Source organism: Geotrypetes seraphini, chromosome 1, assembly GCF_902459505.1.
Source record: "Geotrypetes seraphini chromosome 1, aGeoSer1.1, whole genome shotgun sequence".
Taxonomy (NCBI): Eukaryota; Metazoa; Chordata; class Amphibia; order Gymnophiona; family Dermophiidae; genus Geotrypetes; species Geotrypetes seraphini.
In genome coordinates this window covers 481407880-481428631 of record NC_047084.1, presented here as the reverse complement: position 1 = coordinate 481428631, position 20752 = coordinate 481407880, and the positions used below count along the sequence as shown (strand labels likewise).

The window sequence follows — 20752 nt, the reverse complement described above, 5'->3', positions numbered from 1 at the left end:
TCTGAGTGAGCAGCCAACCACTGGAGGGATTAAAACATGACTCATCATGAATCCCCCCAGTGGTTGCTGTCCACTCTCAATCTCCCTTGAAAGTGAAGCCAGAAAGGAATACTATTCTCTGTGACAGCATCAGGTATTGTGGGCATTCTAAACAAAATAAAAAGCAGGTCTCGGGAGTAGTGTAGGGATGAGTGCACTGGCCTGTATTTCTGTGGATGCAGGGTCAAGTCCCACCTCAGCTCTCATTCTTACCCCCTTTAAATTGTGAGCCCTCCAGAAACAGACATGTTCTCAATATTTAAGACACCTGAAGGCTATTCGGTTGATGTATAATAGGTATTTCCCTGTTTGAAAATGGCAGCTTCCTGGGGGGGGGGGGGGACATTATCCCATGGTTTGTTTGTGGGTTGTTGTTTTTTTTGTTTTTTTTTTAACATTATCAGTATGATGTTCCATTCTGATGTGGTTGTCTTTTTGAAAATACCCCTGAATGCTGTCATGTTGCCAGGTACCATCTAAGCAAACTATAGGAATGCAATCATACAAGAATAGAAACCATTGGATTAGATGAGTATGTATGTTTCTCCCAAGGGAGCTCAGAATGGTTTACATTAATTTATTCATGGATTTATGTTATGTTGGAGGAGAGTGCAGCACAGTGGTTAAAGCTACACTGAGGTTGTGGGCTTAAACCCACACTGCTCCTTGTGACCATGGGTAAGTCACCTAATCCCCCATTGCCCCAGATACGTTAGATAGACAGCAAGCCCACCAGGACAGACAGGGAAAAATAATTGAGTATTTGAATGTAAACCTCTTTGAATGTAATCACAGAAAGGCAGTATATTAAGTCCCATCCCCCACTTATGTTGTTTGTGGTCTTATATACATTCAAATCTTCACAGAGCAGAGTTCTAGATGGGTTACAGATTGCATACATTTTACACAGACTTGTATACATACCAGAGTTACAAAGAACATTATATACTGTATATACAGTAAATGATAAAACATTGATTATACCTGCAGTAAATTTTAAAAAGCCAAGTACATCTTTATACATATTTCAGTAAGCTTTGTTTTACAAATACATTATTAGAGGTAGTGGGTTCTAGGTATCATTAGTGTTTGCATTGGGTCTCTCAGAGATTTATGAAGAGCCATATCTTCAGATATTTGTGAAATATAGTAGACGAGGGTCAATTGAAAAGTTTCTGACCTAATCAAGTAAATAAATTTGGGGGGGGGGAGGGAAATGAAATTTATTTTTCAACATAGTCTCTGCTCCAATGCTTTTCCAGACTTTCCATGCCTTCAGTAAAATATGAAACATCTAAACTGGAAAAATAGCTATTTACAGCATCTATGACCACAGAATCTGAAGAAACTTTCTGCCCAGACTAGGGTTAACAGACGTCCGGATTTCCCTGGACATGTTCTCTTTTTGAGGACATGTCCGGGGATCCAGAAGGCTTTTCATAACCCGGCACTTTGTCCGGGTTTTAAAAAGCACCCCTAAAAATCACCGTTGGGCAGGAGGGCAACACAATGATGTCACGCATGATGTCATCGCGTCGCATGTGCGGATGCCCTCCTGCCTGACCAGAGCAGGCAGCAGGGGGGCGGGGCTGGGTGTAGGTCTAAGGGGTCTGGATTGTCCAAATGGAAAATCTGGTAACCCTAGCCCAGACAGCCATTTTTTTTAGATTCAGAAACAGAAAGAAGTTGCATGGGGCCAAATCCAGAGAGTACAGTGGATGGAGAATTTATTTGAACTGCAATGCATGCAATTTCACCAGAATTACGTACCGGCTCACACATCAACAATATCGCATATTTCCTCCCTGACCGATGCGATTTGAGGAGGCTTTTCAAAACTCGGACAAAGTGCCGGGTTTTGAATAGCCATCCAGACCCCCCAGACATGTCCTTAAAAGGAGGATATGTCCAGGGAAATCTGGACGTCTGGTAATCCTATTCATAGGGCTGCCAGATTTTCTTTTTGGAAAATCCAGGCCCCTAGCCCTGCCCCCAGGTCCGCCTAGTTCCGCCCATCTCTGCACCCAAGACCGCCCTAGCCCCGCCTCTGGCTGCCTGCTCTTGTTGGGCAGGGAGGATGTCCGTGCATGTCATGCGCATGCATGCATGCATGTGACATCATCACATGATGGCTGTGCATGCGTGGATGTCATCGTGTGATGGCCACTCATGCGCGGATGTCCTCCCTGCCCGACACAGCTTTTCAAAACCCGGACAAAGTGCAGGGTTTTGAAAAGGGTTCATAGACAACAGCGCGAAAGACAAAAGCGCGCGCCGACAATTGAGTGCAGCGCGGAGGTGCGCACCGCACAAAATTACAGTTTTTAGGGGCTCCGACGGGGGGTTTTGTTGAGGAACCCCCCCAGTTTACTTAATAGACATCGCGCCGGCGTTATGGGGGGTTTGGGGGATTGTAACCCTCCACATTTTACTGTAAACTGAACTTTTTCCCTAAAAACAGGGAAAAAGTTAAGTTTTCAGTAAAATGTGGGGGGTTACAACCCCCCACAACACCCCCACAATGCGGCGCGATGTCTATTAAGTAAAGTGGGGGTGTTCCCCCCACACCCCCCTGTCGGAGCCCCAAAAACAGTAATTTAGAGCGGCGCACGCCTCTGCGCTGCGCTCAATTTTCTGGGCGCGCCTTTGTCACGGCGCGCTTTTGACCTGACACCTTGAAAAGCCATACAGACCCCTGGACATGTCCTCAAAAGGAGGACCTGTCCGGGGAAATCCGGATGTCTGGTAACCCTACCTATTCATGCATAAATATTCATGTAGGATGGTGTGTGTACACATTCTGATGAAATGCAAGCAGTCTCTACTATCTCATTTAGGGTCAATCAGTGATCTTCCATCACGATTCGGTGAACTTCATCAACCAGTTTGTCGGGTGTTGCTGTTTTAGGACATCCAGAGTGTTCTTCATCAACAATGTTTGTATGGTCACATTTAAACTCAGTAGCCCATTGAAAATGAAGGAGACGCATCACCTTACACTTCGTCTAACTCAGATTTTATTTCAGAAGACGATTTTCCATTCATATGAAGGAGTTTTATCACAGTGCAATACTCAATTTTGTCCATTATATATAAAGTTCATGTCAAAAGGGTGACAAGACAAAACTAGAAATCAGACTGACTTAAATATCTTGCCATAGATGTCTGTTCTGTTAGCACCAACTGTGATGCTAATGTTGCTCTTTCATGGTCAGGCTGGAAACTTTTCAATTGATCCTCGTACACTTTGGTAACTCAGATCTTGGCAGGAAGTGAGTTTCAAACTTCTACAATCGGATAGTTAAAAGATTTGCAGTGTTTTTTTTTGTATTTTATGCCTTTCAAGGATGGCAATGATAGAGTTGCAGTGTCCTATCAATCTGCCTAATAATTCAGTGAATCTGAGGAAGCTGTCAGAAGTATCTCCATACACTGGCATAGTAAGGGAGATAATGGGGGGGGGGTTCCAGTCTGGGGCTTGGGGCATGCTTGGGGCACTGGCACCCATCCTCCTCTCCGCCCTCTTCCCGCTCCTGCCCTTGCCGTGTGCGCACCCCTTCCCTTCTCCTGTACCTTTTTAACTTCGGCATGAGCAACTACCAAATTGCTGCTTGCGTTGTCTTCGGTGCGGTCTCTGATGTCATTTCCGTGACCTCCACCTAGGAAGGGATGTTATAGAGAGCACCAACACAGGCAGCAAGTTGGTGGCTGTTTGCACCAAAGTTAAAAAGGTATAGGGGAGGGGTGTGTGGGGAAGAGGGTGGGGAGGGGTACCACTCACCTTCGCTACGCCAATGTCTCCATAGAGGATATTAAATGCACTTATAGCTTGAACTCAATGTGTTTTTCATTTAGTACCTCACAATGTTTTCGTAACTGTTTAGATTATTACAAAACTTGGTGTTAAGGTACTTTTTATTATAGGTTTTCAATTGGATAATTTAGACATGAAGTTCTCTAACCAGAGTATATAAAACATAAAGAGAGACATAATCAGGGAGATGATCCAAGATGGCTGCAAGGATAGATGTGTGCTGCTGAGCTCCGCGTTACCGCCGCCTAATCATTCCTCTCCCCACTGTTTGGCAGAGTTAAGCTTCATCGCGGCGTGGATATTTACCTGGTTTTACCACTCGATATTTTTTGGTAGCGAATTTGCCATTTTCATGAACCTACATGTTGTTTTGAACACGCTTTCGATATGAGGAAGAGGAAGGGTGCCTCTCAATCTGGACCTCCGGCGGTCGGAAATACCAGAAATCTGATACAAATGACACCGGACGCTGGGATAACGTGGCAGCTACAGGAGACGCCCAGACTTTGGGAGGGACGCCGATTTCCTCAGCGAACCTCAGTTTTGATTGAGCTTCATTAAGTCCGATCCAGTGACAGGTTCCTCTCCAGCCTGGGGGTGGGTGCAATGCAGAGGAGGAGGCAATTCAGTTTGTTAGTACAGAAACACAGCTGGTGAGCCCCGGAAGAGCAGTGAGAGCAGAGGAACTGGAGTGGCAGGCACCCGCTGAAGTTCGACCAACAGTGCCCAATGCAGAAGCTAGTGAGACCTTACCCTCTCTAGATGAACAGTTTGGAGAGTTAATTAAGCCTGCTAAAGTTAATAAGGAGGATTTATGGAAAGCAATTGCTACCATGGACTACAGGCTCAAAAAAGCTATGTCCATGGTATGTTCTCACTGTTCCTCTATTAGTTCTCAGGTCAATACACAAGGTCAGTGGCGTACCAAGGGGGGGGTGTGGGGGGAGGTCCGCCCCGGGTGCCAAGCCCCGGGTGCCAAGCCCTGAGGGGATGCTCCCGGTCCGGTCCGGTTCTCCCCCCCCCCTGCGCCTGGTGTCGCGCCTGGAAACAGCCTGCAGCAAGATCACGATGCCAGCGATCTTTGCCTGCTTCGGCTGTTTCCTCCGCCACGGTCCCGGAGGAAACAGCCGAAGCAAGCAAAGATCGCTGGCATCGCACGATCTTGCTGTAGGCTGTTTCCACAGAGAAATGAAGCGGGGAGGCCGGGGAAATGAGCAGTGCTTCATGGTGGGGGGCCGAGCGGTCCTTCGAGGTAGTGGGGGGGGTCAGCAGGCATTCAGGGTGGGGCGGGCAGGCAGACCTTGTGGAGGGGGGGGGAGACAGGCCTTCAGGGGGACAGGCCTTCAAGGGGGACAGGCAGGCCTTCAGGGGAGGGGTGCAGACCTTCGGGCGGGGGGGACAGGCCTTCAAGGGAGGGCACAGGCCTTCAAGGGGAGGACAGGCCTTCAAGGGGGGAAAGGCCTTCGAGAGGGTGTAGGTCTTCAGGGGAGGTGCAGGCCTTCAAGGGGGGGCAGGCCTTCAGGGGGGGCAGGCCTTCGAGAGGGGTGTAGGCCTTTGGGGGGTGCAGGCCTTCGGGGGAAAGACCTTCAGGGGGGAGGGGGAAAGGCCTTCAGGGGGTGCAGGCCTTCAAGGGGAACAGGCAGGCAGGCCTTCAAGGGGGGGACAGGCCTTCGAGGGGGGTGTAGGCCTTCGGGGGGGTGCAGGCCTTCGGGGGGGTGCAGGCCTTCAGGGGGGACAGGCCTTCAGGGGGGGGCAGGCCTTCAAGGGGAACAGGCAGGCAGGCCTTCAAGGGGGGACAGGCCTTAGGGGGTGCAGGCCTTCAGGGGGGGTGCAGGCCTTCAAGGGGGGGACAGGCCTTCAGGGGTGGGATGCAGACCTTTAAGGGGGGGACAGGCCTTCAGGGGAGGGGGCCCTGGTGTAGAAGTACATAGAGAGAAGGGGGAGGGGTTCAAAGAGATGTAAATATGCCGGACTTTGGGTGGGAAGAAATAATGGGTCTGAAAATAGAGGAGAGAGAGGTGATGGACATGGGTTTTAGGGAGGGAAGGAACAGAAAAGGAGAGAAGTTGGACACGAGGGATGGTGTGGAGGGGGGTAGAGATACTGATTAGGAGGGTAGTTGGGAAAAGAAAGGGAGAGATGGTGGACCCTGGGGTGGTGGGGAAGGAGGGAGAGCTGCTGGATGAAAGGGTAGTTAAGAAAAGGTGGATCTGTGGAGGGAGACAAAAAAAGGAAAGATGCCAGACATCCGGGGGATGTTGCATGTGTTCCCAATGATTTTTGCCAATGCAGTAAAGTGTACTAGGCTTTTCCCACAAGCTTGCTAGGCTTTAATCAACAATTTTGTGTGCAAATATGTAAAAAGCACAAGCAAATCATGCACAAAGCTTAGTGCATACACCAGCACATTTAAATCCATGATAATAAGGCTATTGGCTATTCTACACAGATGCACAGAAGTACACAGAAGACCAAAACGCACACAGCAGCTTAGAATTTTGTGTTAGCAATAATGATATCATGCCTATTTCTTTGTATTGTGAGCATAAGGATCTACTACGTTTTAGAGAAGGGGTGTTCAAGGAGGTCCGCGGACCACTCCGGTTTTCATGCTATCTCTGATGGGTATGCATGTGAGAGATTTGCACGTCTGTCATCTCCATTGTATGCAAATCTCTCATGCATTTTCATTAGGCATGCAGATCTCTCTCATGCATGTTCATTATGAATATCCTGGGGACCTGACTGGCCTATGGACCCCTGGGACAGGTTTGGGTAGGAGGTGGGAGGTATGCTAGTTACAAGTATAAAGTACTGGACTATGGGAAGACATGGATCTGTGCACAAAAAAAATTGTAGAAGCACTTGAGCTGCATGTCCATGTACCTGTGCAGCTGCTTGGTAGCCATTCTGCACATTAATAGTGGTACTGATAGTGCATAGACTGGCGTTCTAGCGCTTGAACAGATGTGTGTACATGCCACTCCATGTGACAATTTGTGTGCAAGATGGTGACCTGTCAAATGATTTTATTTTCAATTTAGTGATCAAAATGTGTCCATTCTGAGAATTTATATCTGCTGTCTATATTTTGCACTATGGCCCCCTTTTACTAAACCGCAATAGCGTTTTTTAGCGCAGGGAGCCTTTGAGCGTCGAGAGCAGCGCAGGGCATTCAGCACAGCTCTCTGCACTAAAAACCGTTATCGCGGTTTAGTAAAAAGGGAGGGGGTATATTTGTCTATTTTTGTATTGTTGTTACTGAGGTGACATTGCATATTTTAAAGTTATCTGCCTTGACCTCTGACCCCCCCCAATACAAATGATAATTAACATTTTCTCTGCGTACAGTGTGCTTTGTGTTTTTTAAAATTTTATTGTTGGTAGATCATTTTGACTTGGTCATTTTAAAAAGTAGCTTCCAAGCCCAAAAAGTGTGGGCATCCCTGATGTATTTGGATTTTCAAAAGACATTTGACAAAGTACCTCATGACGGTTTTGTGGTCAAAAATGGCAGATAAAATTGGACATCCTGGCGGCCTAGACTTTCTGGCGGCCAAGATGTACAAGTAGGTGATTTAAAATAAAAATAATTTTGGACCTCCAGCATTTCATCTTTTGAAAATGGCCATTTTCCTACTGCTGACTTTGGACATCTAGTAGAAAACATCCAAGTCAGATTTAGATGACCTATTCCAAAAAGGGCTTCCAAATATATAATATGATATATCGGAAAGGTTATAGTACAGACAAGAGAGAGCTGAAAGGCAGATTGAGCAGTTGTTCCCAGCACCAATAACCCATAGTGGCAGTGGGCAAAGTGGTAGCTTTATGACCAAAGATGTCCAGGAACAGGAAGATTTTCAGTTCACATTTAAACATTATTACTCCTGCCCTGATGCCTCCACTTTTGCCGATTGCAGCCTTCAAAGAAAAAATTTATTCAAAATTGTGAGGAACAGGTGGAGTGCTTATTCCCTCAATGCAGTGCTGCAGCTGGAGTGGTCTAGCTCACAGTTCTTCAACCGCCGGTCCGCAGAAAATTCCTGCCGGTCCGCGCAAGACCGGCGAGATGGACGCTGTTAAATTTCCTGCCCCGGTGGTGTTCGCAGAAATCTTCTGTTCCTCCCAGCCTTGGGCGATCAAGACAGGCTGCCGACGTCGGGCATTCCCTCTGTGAGTCTCGCCTATGTAGAAACAGGAAGTTGAAACAAAATAGGCGGGACTCAGAAAGGAAAGATCCCGATATTGGCAGCCTGTCTTGATCGCTGCCCCTGCCGAGTCGCCGAAGAGGGCCGCGGGGAAAGTGCAGGCAGAGAGGAGATGGTCAGCGTGTGCGGGGAGGTCAGCGTTTCGATTGGGGCCATCAGCAGTGTTTGTGCTGAGAGTCTGTCCACGTGCAGGATGCGGCAGGTAGGGGCCTCCGGCTCGTCTTGGGCGGCAGGGCCTGCAGTGCAAAGCTGTTTTTGCCGGCTTGGGGGGGGGGGGGGTCGCGAATGTGCAGGGAGCCTTCAACAGTGGCTGTCTCCTCTCTTAGCAGCTCTGTACTTACCAGGGCAGTGATTCACTTTGGCAACTTCCTCTTTCCTCAGAGGCGGCAACGGACCCAAGGCTGCCTAAGTAAATCACTGCTGCAGGCAAGTACTGAGAGCTGCTGGAAGGAGAGGAAGCCACTGTTGGAAGCTAGGAAGCTGCTGGATAAAGGGAGATCTACTACTGGACCTGGAGGGAGGTAGAAGGAGAGATGCTACTGGGAGGGGAGGAGGGAAAGGGATAGGAAGAGAGTTAATGTTGGATAGGGGGAAGGAGGGAAGGGAGAAGGGAAAAAGGAAAGAAACAGCTGGCAGGGAGATTACAGGAGGGGAAGGGGATCAGGGTGGAATGGAGATCAGATGAGGGAAAGGGGAGAGACAGAGGAATGAGAAAGTAGAGAGAGATTGATGCTGGAAAGAGGGTCAGCAGAGAAATGAGAGAGGGGTAAAGATGCTAGATCTGGTGTAGGAGAGATAAAAATGAAGAAAGCAGTGAAGCTGGAATGAAAGATGTAAAAAGGAGAGAGGAGGCACAGGCTGGATGGAAAGGGGAGAGGGGCATAGAAAGAAGTCAGATACATATGGAAGGGGGAGAGGCCAGACAGTGGATGGAACGGGCAGACGCTGGAAGGAAGAGTGGAAAGAAGATGAAAGCAGAGACCACAAAATGTAGAAAAAAACATTTTATTTCTATTCTGTCATTACAATATATCAGATTTGAAATATATATCCTGCTAGAGACATAACTGGGGACTGCAAAGCCTAACACTATTCCTATCATGTGTGACTGCAGTATTCTGTTAGCATGATATTTCTGTGTAGCATTCTGTAATAATTTGGCTTGTTCCGTTTTCTTGATAGTAGAGGGGATATATGTGAAGGGGAGGGGAGACAGGGGTTTTGTTGGTCCTTGCTCTGAATATTTATAAAATGACAATTGTACAGAATATTGTTTCTTTTTATACTTTAATAAAATACGTTCAATATAAAATCATAACTGAGGCTTGTGCAGATGGGATCAGATGGTTTGTGGGGACCGAGCTTGCGGAGATGGGGCGAAAATGTGTTTTTTTATTTCGGTCTTAGTAGTTTGCCGGTCCACAAAATAATTATTTTATTTCTGCCGGTCCACGGGTGTAAAAAGGTTGAAGAACACTGGTCTAGCTGAAACTGCCCATGTCCTGCCTAAAATATATTAATCAATGCTAAGGTTTGAAGGGGGCTTGGAGTCAAGGTCAGCAACATTAGTGTCCATTTCCTGTGCATCATGGGAGGAAGCTTCACTGAGACACCAGAAATCATTACAGTAGACAGCTTGGCCATTTCCTCAGGAGTCAGAGACAGGCAGAAACTCAGACTTCTCCAACTGAGTTATTTTTTCTTTAGTCTGAGAAAGAGCGCTTCTAAGAGCCTGAAGAGGAACCAGAGAGCTTCTCAGATGAGAGGTCCATTGGACTCCCTTCAGATCCCTCCCCTGCACATGAGAGATATAAATCCCCATTAGGGGAACTGTCTTTCATCGATTTTACATGGGAGATGGCACAAAGGAGGTTGTGATAATGTTTGCTCACAGGATCTTGAAGGATATACACAGTGGCATAGTAAGGAGGTATGGAGCGGAGGGGTACGGTTTGCCCTGGGAGTGGGCTTCCTAAGGCCATGGCATCCCTTCTCCTCTCCGCCCCCTTCCCACTCCTCCTCCTGCCATCGTGTGCCCCTTCCCTTCTCCCATACCTTTTTAATTTCAGCATGAACAGCCACCAACTTGCCTCCTATGTTAGCTTTGGCGCTCTCTCTGACGTCACTTCTGGGACCCGTGCCTAGGAAATGACTTTAGAAAGATCGACAAAGCTGATGCCGGAAGCAAGTTGGTGGCTGCTCAAACTGAAGTTAATAAGGTACAGGGAAGGGGCATGTGTGTGCAGCAGGTAAGGCGGGAAAGAGGGCAGGAGAGGGGCGCCACTGCCTTGGACGCCGCTCACCCTTACTACGCCACGAGAATGTTAGTGACCCCTCTCTCTGTACTCCCTGTTACTAAGTTGGTCAGTTTTATGGAATCTTTTGGGAAAATATTTTTTTAAAGTTATGTGCTATCATCTCGTACCAGATCTGATGGATGTTGAGACACTTCCTAGCAATAAGTCTGATGAACTCTGCTCGCTACAAGTCAAAGGGAAGGAATGTGGAACATACATAGTGCACGTGAAATAATATTTTCAAAATGTCATCAATATCTTTAATTATAGAGATTGGTATTTGCAGATTCACTTGGCTGTAGGCATCACATTTCAGACAAGATGTACAGGATAAGCTTGCTGATGTGCTATGCTTTGACCTGGAGGGAATCTCTTCAAAGTTCAAGAAATGTTTCCCTAACCAAGCAGCAGAGTGACATCCTTAAGAGCCTTTCCAGGACTACTTACAATCCAGCCTCCTCATCCAAGAGATATCAGAATAGAGGGTAACAGAAGTCCTATTACTCTCATAGGATCCTACTCTTTTCCTCTCTTCCCACTCTCACCAAGATTATCATTCTTTAAAGGCAAGACAGGAGAGGGTCCTAAAGTCTCAGCATGCATCTCTGCCAAAACCAGAGACAGGATTTTGACTGCTTTCATGAGGACATGGCCATAGTTCTTGCATCTATCCTGGATGGCCTCCCTATAGTAGAGAGACTAAATATTTTTGCAAACAAATGCCCCCCTTATAACCTGGGATCTAAAAACAGAAATAAAAAGCTGGATGGACTTTCTATGGGCTGTAGTCTACTCCAGATAGAAAGCCAAAGCTGTCTTGCAGTTCACAGTGTGCAGTGCACTTCACCTTTGTAGGCATGTGGTTTAGTGGAAAAGGTTGGAAGGACTATTGACTGATTAAGGTGGAACTCTAAACACAATCCATGGAAGGAGCTTTGGATAGACTCAAAGAATCACTTGACTATTAGAACATAGTATATATTAGATTAGTTACTAGGCCTGGGGCTCACTAATTGTGCATGCCAAAGTGAGAAATCAACCCTGTGATGTTTCATGGCAGAGTACAGGAATGGTTTGCCATTGCCTTCTCCTGTGCAATGTACAGCTCCACTATGTCACTGTTGCTCAACATAGGGCCCCTCAGCCTACAGTACCTGATATTCCCAGGTGGTCTCCTATCCAGATACTATCCAGGCCTGACTTTGCTTAGCTTTCAATAGTAAGAGCAGGCCTACTCAGGACAACCAGAGTGTAGGATTTGCATGCCAAAGTAACTGCCATGAAAGTAAGACCTTCCAGATCAGGTACTTCAAGTGGCAATATCTAGTGCCTCAAAAGGTGCTTTAATTGGCTAAGTAAGTACAATGTAGAACCTGGGATAGGTGGATACCATCTTCAGTGGCTGATCAGACTCCATATTGCCCACCAAGAGCACCAAGATTATGCTTTCAGCCTCAGGAAATACTAATAAAGGAACTCTCTTCTCTCTTACAGGCCAATGAAGTTGAACCTGTTCCACCATGGAAAAAAGGGCAAAGGTTTTATTTCAAGTATATCCTGATAACAAAAAAGTCAGGAGAATATTGCCTAATCTTAGACCTAAAGGCTCTGAACATATATCTCACAAAGCAAAAGTTCAGAATGGTTTCCTCAGATTCCCTTATTCCAGTCATGCAAAAAGGAAGCTTTGCTTTGTTTTTTGGATCTGAAGGATACTTCCAACTCACAGGACGTATCTGTAATCCATCACCATGTAGCCTCATGTCAGCACTTTGAGTGTTAAAATGTTTAACAGTCAACACAGCATATCTAGGCAAACTGGAAGTATATGTGTTTCTCTATTTGGATGACTGGTTTGTCATGCTGTTTAGAAAGGAGCAGAAAGATCTGTTTGTTCAGTCATTCAGGTGTTAGACTAGGGTTCATCATAAATTATCCCTAGTCATATTTAGATTCAACACAAAAAAATTGGGATTCATAGGAGCCTTTCTAAACATGACTCAGGAAACTGCCTCTCTTCTACAGCAAAGGATAACCAGCTTGATTTTCACTATGGAGAAAGTTCAGGAGAGTTAGCAAGTATCAGCTGGTTAGATGTTGAGGATGCTAGGCCAGATGTCTAACACAGAAACATAGAAACATGATGGCAGATAAAGGCCAAATGACCCATCCAGTCTTCCCATCCACACATCCGCTATCTCCTCCTTTCCCAAAGAGATCCCATATGCCTGTCTCATGCTATCTTTGAATTCAGATACAGTCTTCATCTGCACTATCTCCGTCATGAGACTATTCCACACATCTACCATCCTTTTTGTAAAGAAGTATTTTCTTACATTACTCTTGAACCTATCACCATTTAACTTCATCCTATGCCCTCTCCTTCTGGAGTTTTCCTTCATTTGAAAAAGACTCGCCTCCTATACATTAACACCACAGAGATATTTAAACATCTGTATCATACCCCCCTTTCTCCCATCTTTCCTCCAGTTTATACATATTAAAATATCTAACTCTATCCCCATACAATTAATGACAAAGACCACTAACGAATTTTGTAGCAGCCCTCTGAATCAACTCAATCCTATTATATCTTTTTGAAGGTATGATTTCCAAAATTGTACACAATATTCTAAATGAGGCCTCACCAGAGACTTATACAACAGCATTATCACCTCCCTTTTCCTACTGGCCATTCCTCTCATTATGCACCCAAGCATCTTCCTTAAGCTCTTGTAAACCGTGCCGAGCTCTATAATTATGGAGTGGCCATGGTATATAAACTTAAGATTTAGTTTAGCCTTGACCATTGCCTTTTCTACTTGTTTTGCAAGCCTGATATCATCAGATACAATCATAAGAACATAAGTACTGCCATCTCCGGATCAGACCTTCGGTCCATCAAGTCCGGCGATCCGCACACGTGGAGGCCCAGCCAGGTGTACACCTGACGTAATTTTAGTCACCCATATCTCTTTATGCCTCTTGTAAGGAGATGTGCATCTAGTTTGCTAATTTGGTTGGCTCATGGCTCATCAGCAATGCATTGCACACCAAAAGGGAAGACTTAGAATCGGTTCCCAAGTTTGGCCTCTTCTGGGGATGCCACAGAAATAGTAGAAAGCAGCCCTAGCTATCAAACGACAGTGACATTTGCTGGCTAGATTCAGAATATGAATGCCTCATCTCCAATTATCCAGACTTATGGCGTCCCACAAGGTTCAATCCTCTCTCCACTACTTTTAACATCTTCCTAGCCCCACTTCTGACCTTAGTGCAATCCATTGGATTTACCGTCTTCGCTTACGCTGATGACATCCAACTACTGCACCCTATCAACCCCACAATCATCACTGAAATACGGGAAATATACACCAAACTGGACAGTATCAGCTCATGGCTCAGAATCAATAAACTATCCCTAAAAGTAGCTAAATCGCGAGGCATACTATTCCCAGCTAATAACAAAGAAACTTTAAAAGGATCAAAATGTATCGAATCTAATCCCATACAAATTTAGCCCAAAATTAAATCGCTAGGAGTCATCCTAGACAAAGACCTCAACTACCATGATCAAATTAGTGCACTAACTCATAAATGTTTCTACAAACTCAGACTAATTCACTCATAGACGGATGTTATTGAGTGAATTAGTCTGAGTTTGTAGAAACATTTATGAGTTAGTGCACTAATTTGATCGTGGTAGTTGAGGTCTTTGTCTAGGATGACTCCTAGCGATTTAATTTTGGGCTAAATTTGTATGGGATTAGATTCGATACATTTTGATCCTTTTAAAGTTTCAGTTTGGTGTATATTTCCCGTATTTCAGTGATGATTGTGATCATCCCCAAGCCCCGCTCTTCTTCCATGCACAGAGGTACTTTGCTTCCTGAACTCGACATCCATCTTCACCCAAAAGACTTAAACATAACAGACTCCCAGAGAAACTGGCATACCAACTTTTCTTCTTCCTAATACCACCATGGAATCAAGTGTTCAGCTAGCCTCTAGCTAATGACTGCAACAGACACTATCTACCTCATGACTCCTTTCTCTGAATCCTCTAGCTCTCTTGTTGTAAATAATCTCCCCTTAATGTTCTTTCAATGTACCTTCAGCAGATCCACGGAATTGTACTAAACTACCTCTTTAATTGCTTAATAAGGCGATCTCTATCTCAAAGATTCCAAAAGGTCTTAATATATCTCTAATGCATCGTTGAACTGTAACAACTATCCTTACCTGTTTTGTATTTCATATCTAATTCTTCAACTGTACTGCAAGTCACCTTGAACCTCTGTAAGCATAGCACAACTCATAAACCCAAGATTAGTTTATACCATTCTCCTGGATTTTTGCAGCCCAAGTGCATGATCCTGCATTTTACTGTTTATTTTTAAGAGCGGGACTTAGGCTATGGTTCACTGCCTAGCACTATATGCTTGAGTATATGAGATCTAAGTTTAAAACTGTCATGAATGGCTGCCAAATAATGATATTTTTTTGAAAAACTGTCATGTTCCCCTGGGAAGAATCAATATACTCCAACATACTGTAGGAGGATAAAGATACAGATGTTTCTGGAATAGGAGGGGAAGAATGAACACTGAAAAAAACAACACATTCATAGATTTGCTGAAGTGCATTATTATCCCTTTAATGCACATTATTAGTAAAGAGAAACCCATAGCATAAAATGGAACCAGTGATAAATAGCTCATCTTTTATACATTTTGGGGTATATTCGATGTAACATGGCACAAATTTTAGGTGCACTCATTTAGGCTAAGGAAAACCAGGAATGTAGTAATTACCGGAGCCTAACTTGTGTTCATATCAGTCATATTCTATCACAGTATGAATAAATTTTAGGAACATCCACAATCTGCCCAAGCTTCTCCCCTGGCCACTCCTTTTCAGATTCAACTTGAAAGAATATGTGACCAAGTTGTGCACTCAGCTTCTAATTAGTGGCAATTAGTGTAAATTATGAGGAGTCAATTGCCAATTATTGGCTGTGCACATTCATTTGCGTACACAACATAAGGTACCAAATACAGTATAAATGTAGCTCTCTATCCATTTCTGCATACTGTTCAAACTCTTCTTACTGACCTACAAGTGTATTTGCTCTGCAGCTCCTCAGTATCTCTCCTCTCTTATCTTTTCCCCACCCCCAAACCCCACGCCCCCAGTCTCTCTTATCTGTACCCTTCTCCTCTACAGCCAACTCCAGACTCCGTCCCTTCTATCTTGCTGCACCGTATGCCTGGAACAAACTGCCTGACTCAATATGGCAGGTTCCATCTTTGACAGTATTCAAATCCAAACTCAAAGCCCACTTCTTTGAAGATGCTTTCAATTCCAAGCTCCAACCCACCTTCTAAGTACCAATATCACTTATCACTCGCTCTGTAATTCCACCACCAGAGCACAGTGCGTTGATACACCTTCTTGTCCAGTTTGTCTCTCTTGACTGATGTAAACTCTTTTAAGCAGGATCGATCTCTACTGTGTTTTGATGTACAGCACTGTGTATGTCTAGTAGCACTATAGATGATTCATATGGTAGTATGAATAGCACATTTTACTTAAGTTTGTCCTTATTCTCTGAGCCTTCTCTCCAAATTGGATCATCAGGAGACTTTGCCGGTATGTATAACGAGTGAGAGGATGCGGTCTATATGTTATATTTCACTGGTCAGATCCACATAGCAATATAAAAAATTTGAACTATTATAGTAAAAACAAAGGTCCACACGTAACCTTTTATTAAAAACATAAGAATAGCCTTACTGAGTCAGACTAACGATCCATCAAGCCCAGTAACCTGTACTCACGGTGGCCAATCCAGGTACCTAGTACCTGGCCAAAACCCAAGGAGTAGCACTATTCTATGGACTAACTTAATTAATTAATTGATTTGGTTTTATATTCTGTCCTCCCAGGAGAGCTCAGAACGGGTTACAAGTTTACATACATATTAAAGTGTATTTATACGAGGTGATGACAAACATGGCAGCTCACCCAAGGTTGTGGATATGGGTTGGAGGGGGTGGGGTGGAGAGAATGTCTTCAAATCTCCAATAATCAAACCCTGCAAAAAACAAATACATCAGACCTATGTACAAATTCTGAGACTGAGGGTAGTGAGGATGACTGGGGTTTATTTTTATTTTATTTTTGCTTTATTTTTGTTGGGCTTGTTTAATTTTGCTATTTTTTCCTGCTTTTGTTTTTAGGATTTTTCTTTGGGGTTCTATGATATTGAAGTTTCCCCTTCTGTTGTGCCTTTTGTGCACCCATAGTATTGAATTTATTGTGTTAGATTGTGAGCCTTTTGAGACAGAGAGGGAAATTCAAAGTACCTGGTTAAATTTTGGGCCATTACTTAAGTCAATTTAATTGTTTTGTAAATCGCTTTAAATCCTTAGGGAGATTTAGCAGTATATAAGACACCATATTAAATTAAATTAATAGAAATTCAAACTGAAATGCAAAACATCAGAATTGAACATTTACTAAAGCTGACAAATTACAATTAATACATTCACGGGTGTGTGGGGGGGGGGGAACTGTTGTTTTCTACCTTTATTCTTTGAGCATTGCTCTGATCGCAGTGTCTTTCTGGGGCTTTTCTTTTTCCCTCCACAACTATGAGCTGCATGCATGCATGTTGGAAGTGGAGAAGCAGCATGTGGAGGTAAGCTCCTTTCAGCTTTGGGTGCACAGCAAAATTCAGAGGTCTAAAATGTCCCTGGATACGTCCAACAAGCCGTTTCAATTATTGACACGTGGATGACCTGTCACTTAGGATGACCAAGTGCTGACTTGGACGGGTTTTCTGGACGTGTTTAAGTTTTGTTTATGAGCCCCATAACTACTAGTACTCTATAACCTGCATGCATAAGTGTGCACCAAATGTACAACTGCACATGCAAGTTTATAGAATTAGGGAGATTATGACAAGTGGCATAGCAAGGGTGAGCTGATGGTGCCCCTCCCCAAACCTCTTCTCTGCCCCCACCCCCATCCGCTCCTTCCCCGCCCTGTCCTGCCGCTCGTGCACACCCCTTCCCTTCTCCTGTATCTTTTTAATGTTCCCGGAGCGAAATAGCAACTCCAACCATGCCAGTGTCGGCTCTTCCTCTGATATCATTTCCTAGGCATGGGTCCAGGAAGTGGTGTCAGAGGAAGAGTTGACGCCGATGCGAGCAGCATGTTGGGCTTCCTGCTTACGCTCGGAATATTAAAGAGGGGAAGGGAAGGGGCGGGCAATGGGGGGGCTGGGAAGGAGCAGGGGATCAGAGAGGAGGACAGGTGCCAGCGCCACCACCAAGACAGCGCCCTTGCCACCCCACCCCCTTACTATGCCACTGATTACGACAATTTAGAATGGCAAAAGAAAAAGGTAATCAGTAGATGTGGAGTGAGTGTGTGGCACAGTGGTTGAAGCTACAGCCTCAGCACCCTGGGGTTGTGGGTTCAAACCCCGCGCTGCTCCATGTGACCCTGGGCAAGTCACTTAATCCTCCATAGCCCCAGGTACGTTAGATAGATTGTGAGCCCACCGGGACAGATAGGGAAAATGCTTGAGTACCTGATTGTAAAAACCGCTTAGATAACCTTGATAGGCGGTATATAAAATCCTAATAATAACAATACTTTTCGGTTTGATTGTTAGCTATTCTGTTTGTGGGTGAGAAATCATTCTGCTTAGAACAGCAAATTACCTGGAGAAAGACGACACCTGTTCTTTACTCAGTTGGAAGAGCAGTTGATCAATAGACTGATCAAATGATGACTACAGTGTACTGACCAGGTCCACTGCAATCAGATCTACACTGATTGCAGTGGACTGAAAAATTCCCATATCCACAACTGAGGGGGAAAGAGCAGATCTGCAATGAGTAAATTATGAATATTTTGTGAGGTCTGCAAAAGATTTGTGTTGTGTAGAGTATATAATAATAATAATAATAATAACAGCTTATATACCGCAATACCGTGAAGTTCTATGCGGTTTACAAAGATTAAGCAAAGGTACAAATTGATTGACTTTAAGAGGGGAGGTAGAAAGAGGGTTAATAGGACAGGAAATCCATTTTTGAGGAGAGAGTGATCAATATAACAAGTTAATCGCTATAGAGGGGAGAGAGAAGAGAGGATCAGTTTTCTAGATACTTTAGGAACAGGTGTGTTTTTTTGAGACGTTTCCTAAATTCCTCATAAGTCGTGGGCGAAAGCAATTGTTCTAGGTCTTTACCCCATGATCCTGCTTGGTGTGAGAGAAGATGTTCATGGTGTTTTTTCAGTTTACAACCTCTCACTGGGGGGGAAACGAAGTTGGAATGTGAGCTTCTCTTGTGTCTGTTGGCTGAGAAGACGAAAAGGTCAGTTATATAATTAGGGGCAAGTCCGTGTAGTGCTTTGAAGCAGAAGCAGGCAAATTTAAACTTTACGCGCGCCTCCATTGGAAGTCAATGCAGCTGCCGGTAGTAGGGTGTCACGTGGTCAAACTTCCTCAGCCCAAAGATCAGTTTGACCTTGCATTTTGCATTAATTGTAAACGCTGCATGTTCTTTTGGGAAATTGCTAAATAGGCGATGTTACAGTAATCAAGTAGACTCAGTACGAGGGATTGGACTAGGGTTCTGAATGCCGCTGTATCGAAATAAGCTTTAATGGATCTGAGTTTCCAGAAAGTGAAAAATCCCTTTCTGATCAAGGAGTCCACCTGGTCTCTCATGGTTAGGCACTGATCCAAAGTTACACCTAGTATCTTTATGGTAGATTGGATAGGGTAATTAAGATTATTGAATCATAGTAGTGATATGGTGTCAAGCGGATGTGGCGAAGCAACAAAGAAAGTTGTCTTTTCTGAATTAAGTTTGAGCCTAAAGGTTGTCATCCAGTACTCCATCACGTTTATGGCTTCTGAAGCTTTAGGAATAGTTTCAGAGATAGAATTAACAAATGGGATGATGATCGTAAAATCATCTGCATAACTAAATAGTTTTATCCCTAACTGAGTTAGCTGCGTGCCTAGTGAGGACATGTAGATGAAGAGCAATGGAGATAGCGGAGACCCTTGTGGTACACCGGATGGATTGCTCCAGGTATCTGAAAGTTCATAATTAAAACGTACTTGATAAGTGCGGGACATAAGGAAGCCACAGAACCAATTCAGCACCTCGTCCCTGATACCAATGGCGTCTAGGCATTGCAGCAGTTTCCCGTGGTCTACTAGATCAAAGGCAGAACTCATATCGAATTGCATAACCAGGGCATTAAGGCCCTTACTAAACAGTAGGCACAGATTGTCTAAAATAGCCGCAATTACTGTCTCAGTACTGAATAACGGTCTAAAACCGGATTGAGTTTCATGTAGGAGAGAGAACTGATCCAGATAATCCATCAGTTGGGTGTGTACCAATCCCTCCATAATTTTTACAATAAACGGAATGGATGCTACTGGTCTGTAGTTGGATATTATAGCTGAAGATTCTTTTTGATTTTTTAGAATTGGGGTTATTATTATGTGACCATTATTAGAGAGGAACTTCCCAGTTTTTAGGTTATGAGCCAATTATTGCATCAACGATAGTTTAAATACTAAAGTTGCCGCTTTCATGATTTCTGGGGGGCATGAGTCCAGAACGCAATAGGATTTAGAGTATTTGTTATATAGTCTGTTTTAATTGTTCCACTCTAAATCTTGAAAGGAGCTCCAGATCATGTCTGCCATTGTATCATTTCCTTGGGTGATAGGTATCGGATGATCACTAGGATCGTTTGTTGAACAATGAATTCTAAGGTTTTTAATTTTCGAATCGAAGTGTAGTGCTAAGTCATTTGCAGAGGGTAACTTAGAGTTGTGTGTAGGTGTGGTGTAGCGAGCGGTGTTAAATAAATTTGTGATCAAGTTGAATAGCTCTTTTGTATTGATTCCTTGTGAACCATTACAAGATGAGTTGATGTTAATTGAGTAGAATGCTTTACGTTTGTCTTTTATCATTTGTTTGCAGATTTTTATGTTAGCTCTCCATTTGTTACGGTCTGTTAGTTCTGTTTTTTTCCAAGTTCTTTCTAGTCGTCTAGCTAGTTGTTTCAGTTTTAGAAGTTCGGTGTCAAACCATTTGTTATATTTATTTGCATTGCTTTTGCTATTGCGTATAGGGGCGATTTTATCTAAAATGGATGTGCTGGTTGTCATCCAGTGATCCCAGAAATCGATTCCTTCTTCTATCTCTGATTGCAATTCATATTGTGACCAGAAATCTATTGGATTAATATAGCCTCTGGTGTGATGTTGTTTTTTTATTATTGGGCGTGTTTTAGATTTAGAATAAGACCAGATTAGCTTGAAATAATAAGTAAAATGATCAGGC

The 20752-nt window shown here is 44.2% G+C and overlaps 1 long non-coding RNA gene across 1 annotated transcript in view; it reads left to right on the top strand.

Annotated features, from left to right (window-relative positions):
- Positions 1 to 4027: 4027 nt before the first annotated feature.
- The window catches only part of LOC117365212, a 41924-nt gene continuing 25199 nt past the window's right edge, over positions 4028 to 20752 (top strand). The window contains exon 1 of the long non-coding RNA XR_004540382.1: positions 4028 to 4719. This is a non-coding gene — a long non-coding RNA (uncharacterized LOC117365212). The remainder of the gene's footprint in view (positions 4720 to 20752) is intronic.